The sequence below is a fragment of the Dendrobium catenatum genome, unplaced genomic scaffold (genome assembly GCF_001605985.2).
Source record: "Dendrobium catenatum unplaced genomic scaffold, ASM160598v2 fragScaff_scaffold_185, whole genome shotgun sequence".
NCBI lineage: Eukaryota > Viridiplantae > Streptophyta > Magnoliopsida > Asparagales > Orchidaceae > Dendrobium > Dendrobium catenatum.
This window is the reverse complement of record NW_021318647.1, coordinates 205,892-214,664: the sequence shown is the minus strand read 5'-3', so window position 1 is coordinate 214,664 and position 8,773 is coordinate 205,892.

Below are 8,773 nucleotides of genomic sequence, written 5' to 3'. Positions count from 1 at the left end.
AAAAACTCGGTATTTTTTCAAAAAACTCGGTATTTGCACTTTTTTAGGCAAAACCGAACCTTCCTCTAGGTCCTTGCACCGGACCAAATAAAAGTTCCTGGTACAGGCATGTTCAGCCATGGTAATCCAAATTCATTTTAGGGCCTATTTGGATAAGTAGGATTTTGTATATACCCTAAATTAGATTTAACTAAATTTTGAGAGAGTTAAATCATGAAAATATTTGGTAAGAAATATGTTAAATCTTCATAAATCTTGCGAGATTATATTAATGTTTTAAATACGAGTTACTTATTATTTCTAATTTTAATTAATATCAATAAATTTTAATTAGAAATACTATAATTAGGGTGTTATTTTAATAAATTTATCATAAAAAATTATCTTGATTAGGTATGAGCCTCGAGGCACATTTAAGTTGGAAACTTCCAAAATTAAATACGGGATCATCTCAACTCCGATTTCAACAAACTTATAGCTGAACTGAATGTCTCAGAAAGACGAATCCAACGACACTAAAGCCGACTCAATCTGAGCCCAAATGGGTGCAAATCGGGGGTTTGAAGCATATTTTGAAGGTTCAAACCATAAATTGGATGACCAAATAATTATCGAATGTGACATGCATAAAGTCCAATCGAGCGGCTCAACGAACCCAAGATTATCAAATTCTGAAAATCATTATGACACTTAAATACTCGATAAATGATCCGATATCAAGGGAGTCGATATCGGTCTTCCATTGGAAACACTCCCAACTTGCCCTTGATCTTCTTACTATTTATTGGCCATGTCATTCACAAAAAAAATTTAAATAGCCCATCATTCTTCGCATGAAATGGGACCAAGCAAGGTAGGAGGAAGGGGAGAGGAAGGAAGAGAAGGGAAGAGAGATCTAAGATCTATTTTGCCACCCAACTCCTCCTCGACCACCACTCGGCTACCTACTATTGATGGCCGACTGCAGTCCTTATGACCATCGTTGCTAACCTACTACAGTCCTTCCGACCACTATTTCTCAACAATTACGATCTTTCCGTACTCAGTAGCCCATCGAATACGATCCTTTCGACCACCGTCACCTGCTGAATATCGTCATTCCAACAATCATCACCGACTACGGTCTTTCAACCCTCCATCTTCCGCTGACTACGACCTTTGTGACCACAATCTCCAGACTAAGATATCCCCAACTGCCGTCACCTGCCTACGTTTCTTCTGACCACCTACGATCTTTTTGATCGCACTAGCCCGACTACGGTCCTTCATACCACCATCACTCAATTGCGGATCTTCCAAGCTTCGACACTCGCAGACTATGGTCTCTCAAACCAAGTTCTCTAGACTACGGTCCCTCTGGCTTCTTTGCCCGACTTCGATCTCCCTAACCATCATCAGCCGATTGCGGTCCTTCCAACCACTGTTGATGACTATGATCTTTTTGACCTCTGTCTCTTCCCGACTACGGTCCTTTCGACCATTGTCACATGACTATGGTCTTTCCAATCTGCATTGCTTGCCGATTATGATCTTGTCTACCAAATGAACATGTTAACATTTTTTCTTCCAACCCTCACCATGTAATGCACTCTATATTTTGTATATTTGCTACCTCGAGCCAAGGCTTTAACCCCAAGGAAAGGCCTCATTTGTAATCAACTGCAAAACACTAGTGAATTCATTTAAACTAGGTAAGGCCCTTTGGTTTCTCCCTTTTCAAGAGTTTCCACATAAAAATTATGGCGTCCCTTATGAATGTTATACCCATATCTTTCATCTATTTGTGTGTTAGGTCTTCATAAAAAGCTAGGACGCTAAAATTTATATTTTTCTACCACCATGAATATTTCATGATATAGCAGTTTGGTAGTATTTGGAAACATCGTTCCTGATTGGGGGCTACTTTTGCTCCAATCTTAAAAGGTCATTCATGTCAATGCCCTGACATTAGTCATTGTTGCATCAATTTCATGGGAATTATATATGGATTTTGGGGCAACTTTGACTGCAATTATGGCCAAGAAAATTCCTCCTAAGCATTTAAAATACAAAATAATATATTAGAAAACTATTTTACATAAAGTTTCTAGCAAATGCAAGGATGTTTCTAATAAATTACAAGCTTTATACAGTTCGTAAATGAACTTCTACGCCTTTGGAAACGTCTTAATCTTAACCTCAAAAAGACAATAATAATCTAAAGATAGACCATTCTCACATTTGATTCGAGATACACACATCATTATTCGCCCCCTCCAAGTCAATGCATAATCAATCCTAGGGGGATTTTGTTCGACCTCTTTCATACAAGTTAACGTCATCGAGCAACACTAACAAATAAATTTGGATAGATTATATATTCTTGGTGGATTCTCTTAACCACTTATATACATATTAATATCATTGAGTAATGCTCTGATAAATAATCTTAGATAGGTCATATATCCTTAGTTTATTCTCTCGACCTCTTCCATACATGTTAACTTCATCGAGTAATATTTTAGCAAATAATCTCAGATAGGTCATACATCCTTCGTGGATTCTCTCTACCACTTCCACACAGATTTACATCATCGAGCAATACTTTTACAAACAATCTCAAATAGGTCATATATCCCTGGTGGATTCTCTAAATCTCTTCCACACATGTTAACATCATCGAGCAACACTTTAACAAATAATCTCAGATAGGTCATATATCATTGGTGGATTCTCTCGACATCTTTTACACAGGTGAACATCATTAAACAACACTATGAAAAATAACATCGAATATGTCATACATCCTTGGTAGATTCTCTTGGTCTCTTCTATACAGATTAATGACATCGAGTAATGCTCTGATAAATAATCTCGGATATATCATACATCATTTGTAGATTCTCTTAGCTTTTTTTATACATGTTAACGTCACCGAACAATGTTATGAAAAACAACCTTTGATAGGTAAAACATCCATTATAGATTTTCTCAACCTTTATAATACAAAACTACACTTTAACAAACAACCCTAGGAAAGTTCAACTATGAGGTTACCTCAAAGGAAATCTAGTAGTGGACAGGGTCCTCACTAGAAAGACTCCATGAGAGCAAGTTACTAACAAGATCATCACTCATTCAAAGACCTTATAAGACTAAAAGCCTCAAAATGCACAAATATACAAAAGACTTTAATAAGCTAAAAGTCTAAAAAAGGTATTGATATATCAAAATCTCAGAAGGCTAAAAGCCTTATAGGATATATATTAATATGATTATTTAAAAATCTCAGAAGACTAAAAGTTGCAAAAGGAATATAATTTCTATAATTTAACTGCTCTAAAAGGAGGGCAAATTCACAATTTAAAATTATTCATTACTTCATGCAAACGTCAATATCATACAATTCTATAAGACAAATAAAGAGAGGTAATCAATGTACTTTAACAATACTACAAAAAATTACAACATCTTTATTATCATTTAAAAATGCCTTTTAAGCTCCCTTTCATGACTACCATTGCTTGAATTTGGATGTTAATCTTCAGATGCCTGGCTGAGAGTAAGTCTGTCATTTACAATCCCAATCCATATGCTACAACAATCAATCTCTTTTCAAGAAGCTACAAGCAAAGCCTATTCAAGATAATGGAAGGCCTCTACAATAAGAAGACTCTCAAGGAAAAGAGAAGAAAAATATTTTGTGAGAATAAGAAAACTCTAAAAAGGATATTATGGAAGAATAAGAATATAATAAGAGAAGAAGAGTACTTTGGGAGGAGAAGAATATTCTAGGAGAGGGAGAATATTTTGGAAAAAATATATTTTGTGAGTAGAAAAATATTCTTTTTTTTAATAATTTTTCACTTTTTGGATTTAAAAAACAATCCACCTAAAAAAAATGGATCACAATTTTTAGCTAAGACAATCAAATTTGGACAGTATTTAGGTCCTTGGGACCATTTTTTCAGAGTTTTAGATTAAATTTTAGCATTTTCGTAACCAAACGGGCTTCTACAGTAGATTTTGAGCAAATTCAGCAAATTTGGAGATTAGTTTTTAATAATTTATCATCCGAATCAATTAGCTGACCTTAAACAGTCTAACAATTTAATTAATGATATTTTACTCGGTTAACAACCGTGAGGGGATGTCCACGTTGGCATATAGAGAGTGGTCTCAACCATAATTACCCATAAATAATAATTTTGCATTGAAACAATTCAAAAAGTTTTGACACATATTTTCGAACTTTGCTGTATTCAGCATCCGAAAATAGGGGGGCAATTAATATATCATTAAAAAATTATCTTGATCAAGCACGAACCTTGAGGCAAATTTAAGTTGAAAACTTTCAAAATTAAATTCGAGACCATCTGAACTTCGATTTCAACAAACTTATTGTAACATCAAAATCGGCTCCAGGATCGTCCGGGCCGATCTGGATCGTCCCGGGACGATCAGTACAATTTTTGTTCCAGATTCTGTACATAAGTTAGAGGAATGATTTCCTGTAGGGATCGTCCGGGCCGATCTGGGATCGTCCCGGGACGATCAGTGGATGGCACAAGTCAGAGAATAGAGGTTTTTATCGTCCAAGAAAATTAATTATCGTCCTGAGAAATCGTCCCAGGCCGATATGGATTTGTTCAGATGGTCCAGGACGATCGTGTGATCGGCCGGGCCGATCAGAGCAATTTAAAGCTGAAATCAAGTCATTTTGAAGAGAGAGAAAATCATAAAAATATCTAAAATCAGCCGAGGAGAGAGAAGGTCGAGGGCAAATTTGGAAAAGCTGGTTTTCGGGCGATGCCGGTCCGTTTTCGTCCGACGATATTGTTCAAGATATTGCTGTACGCAAGGTAAGGCACAATCCGCCTTTCTCAATTTTCAGAACCGTCGTGTTTGACGATATTATCTGTCCGGAATTGATTTTTGTTAGTGATTTTCGTCTGTATTTCCCGTCTGGTTCAGTTTTTACCGCGTAATTTTCCGTATGTTGTTGACATGCCGAGTGTGCACATTTTGGTTATTTTCTGGAGATTTTTGTCCGGGTATTTTGAATTCGGTAGTGTTTTATTTCGACTGTATTTTTCTACGATGTCTAAAAATATTGTGGCAGTAGAATTAAAGTCTTGAAATGTTGTTATCTATATTATGTGTAAATTTGGTATTCTGTGATTTTTTCAGGAAAATTGTGTAAATTCCGTATACAGCCGTTGTGCTGCCCGATTTTTGTCTGATTTCTGAATTCATCCGGATTTCTTCTGAATTGATATGCTATCTGTATATGCTATATAAAGGGAGTTATAAGGGGCCTGGATCCTAAGAGATTCAGTTAGTGTCTGGGAAATCTGAAATGAGCTCAATCTGAAATCTGATATCTGTTCTGTTCCGGAATCGATGAATTCTGTTCTGGTGCTATGAGCACATATGTTCTGGTGCCGTGAGCATAAAGGGAGGCATAAGGGGCCAGAATCCGTAGAGATTCTATCATTGTCAGGGAATTTAGCTATTAATTACAATACTATCTGATATCTGATTTGATATGACTTCTGTTTCCGTACAGTTCTGTCTGATCTGTTCCGTTTAGATCTGTTCTGATTTGATATCTGTTCTGATTTGATAGATTTGATATATGTATGTATCTGTTCTGATTTGATCTGTTTCGTTTTGATCTGCACGATTTTGATATCTGTCTGATTCTGTTCTGGTTTCTGTACGGATTTGGTTTGAAGTGGTTGGTTTTGGATTCTGGAAGTTTTGATTGGAGGTTTGTCGCTTTGCTGAGCTGTTGAGCTCACCCTTATTTTCTGTGTGGTTTTCAGGTTCTGGCAAAGAGAAGGAAGTCTTGGATTAGAGTTCTGAGTCTGATCAGTTATAGGTATTTTATACTTTTTGATTTTTGTACAGTCATGGCTTTTCTTCTTTGTTCTTTCTGTCAGTCATGTACTGTATTTGTAGATGATTGTTTTGAGAAGGAGAAAAATATAGATGATTTATTCTGCTGCATTTGATGTTTCATAGTAGCTCTGTGCATTAGTTTTGAGTTGAAATATTTGGAAGAATCAGTTCCGAAGCAAATTCCAAAGCCAGATCCTGGTCTATTTGTTTGGCTGGTCGCGGCCCGGTGCGGGCGGGATCCGTCCCGGTCGGGTCGGGTCGTGTCAAGCTTTGGTGGTATCAGAGTAATGGTTTTGGAATTTGGATTGTGTAAGACAGAGCTATAGGAAGTGATCTGTAAGTGAGTCTGTCTGGGGTAGTTTTGGTTTGTTTGGATTTTTATTGTGTTATTTTTGTGATAGTTTTTTGGATTTTTCTGGATTTTTTGTATGGATCAGCCAGACCCATACATGACTGATGGGCAGAGTGCCAGTCAGGCAGCTCCAGTGGGGAGTACAGCTCCAGATACACTGTCTCAGTTTGCTACGCTAATTGCTCAGATGATGAGTGAGAGTCACAGTAGAGCTTCTACTGTCAGATCTGATGACATTGATAAACATCTGCAGATATTTTTGAGGTTAAAACCTTCGAGGTTTGAGGGCGCTGTTGAGCCCAGAGCAGCTGAGGAGTGGCTAAGGAGGATAGAGAAGACTTTTTGACGGCATGTAGTGTCCGTCAGACAGGAAGGTACTGTTGGCTGTTTTTCTGTTAGATGGAGAGGCTGAGCACTGGTGGGTAGGCCAGCATGAGGCCAAATTTCAGGGCAGATTGAACCCTTTGATTACTTGGGAATAGTTCACTGAGGTGTTCCGAGACTGGTTTGTTCCCCCTTCTGCACGACAGCAGATGCAGGAGACCTTTCTGAGGCTTGTTCAGGAGAGCAAGACTGTGATGCAGTACGAGGTTGACTTTACTGCTTTAGCCAGATATGCTCCACAGCTGGTTAGTACTTCTATTGAGAGGTGCTACAGATTTCTGAGGGGATTACGAGATACTCTGAGGCAGCCCCTGATACCGTTCCGTATCACTGATTTCTCTGAGCTTGTAGAGCGAGCTCGTCTGATTGAGAACGACCTGATGGCTACTCAGCAGCGGTGGACTGCGAGTAGGAAGAGGTTTGGAGGTGAGGCTTCAGGCAGTGGTTCCTCTGGGAAGAGGAGATTTGTAGCTGGTTCTGGATCTGGTGACTCCAGGAGGAGTGGAGGGTCGTCTGATACTGCTACCAGTGCGACGAGTTCTGGATCTGTTAGTATGGCACCTGTGTGTCAGAGTTGTGGACGGCGACACCTTGGCCAGTGCTACAGGATGGCTTGTCTGTGCTTCCGATGTAGTCAGCCATGACATCGAATTGCAGAGTGTCCCCAGACTGGATTTGATCGGCGTTCTGAATTCCGATCTGAGGGCTTTGTCAGACCTGCCGGTTCAGCAGCAGGAAGATCGAGGACTGTTCCTCCACGCCCTGAGGGATTTTCTGGTAGAGGTGGTGGATCTAGTTCTGTACCACGGAGACCACCTATTGGTAGGCAGGGAGAGCCGAGCAGTTCTGTTGCTTCAGCTCCAGCTCCAATTCAGCCACGAGTCTACAGTTTGAGTCAGCAGGAGGCTCGAGATGCTCCAGATGTTGTGATTGGTACGATTTACATTTCTGATCAGCCATGTCGTGTTTTGTTTGACTCTGGAGCCAGTCATTCTTTTCTGTCCGAACGGTGTTTTGAGGCTTTACATTTGGATTCCATTTTACTTCCGATTTCTCTTTCCGTGATTTTACTGGCTGGAAGTAATCTGATTGCCCGTAAGTTTTATTTTTGTGAGATTGAGATTTCTCGCAAGAAGTGGAAATCGAGTCTGATTATGTTGTCGATTTCTTCGTATGACGTGATTTTGGGCATGGATTGGCTGAGTCTGTATGAGGCTCAGATTTATTGTTCGAAGAAGCAAGTAAGTTTGCTTATGGTTGGAGAGCGATATACATTCCAAGGCTTACGAGGTGTTCTCTCCAGTCTGATTTCTATGTTGAAGGTGAGCAGAATGTGGAAGAACGGATGTCCAATATTTTTGACTTCGGTGCAGGATCTGAATCTGGAGGTTGGTTCTGTTTCTGATATCCCTGTGGTACGGGAGTTTGCGGATGTTTTTCCTGAGGAGTTGGTTGGTTTACCTCCGGATAGAGAGGTGGAGTTCTCTATTGATATTTTACTGGGTACCGCTTCGATATCAAAAGCTCCGTACAGGATGGCACCGAAAGAACTTTCTGAGTTGAAAGTTCAACTTCAGGAGTTGGTAGACAAAGGCTTTGTCCATCCTAGTGTTTCTCCCTGGGGAGCACCTATTCTGTTTGTGAAGAAGAAGGACGGGACACTTCGTATGTGTGTTGATTACAGAGATTTGAACAAAGTCACAATCAAGAACAAGTATCATTTGCCTCAGATAGATGACTTGTTTGACCAGCTTTCCGGATCTTCGGTATTTTCGAAGATTGATTTGAGATCCGGATACTATCAGGTGAAGGTAAAGGAAGCTGATGTGGTGAAGACAGCTTTCAGTACTCGGTACGGGCACTACGAGTTCTTGGTTATGCCTTTTGGGGTAACCAATGCGCTTGCTATTTTTATGGATCTGATGAACCGAGTGTTCAGGAAGTTTCTGGATCAGTTTGTGATCGTCTTCATCGACGATATTCTGGTATATTCTGCTTCTGAGGATGATCATGCCAGACACTTGAGCATTGTGTTTGAGACTTTGAGGCGGCATCAGCTGTATGCCAAGTTGTCCAAGTGTAAATTCTGCTGAAGAACATTTCATTTATGGGGCATGTGGTGAGCGGAGAAGGCATTTCTGTTGATCCCCAGAA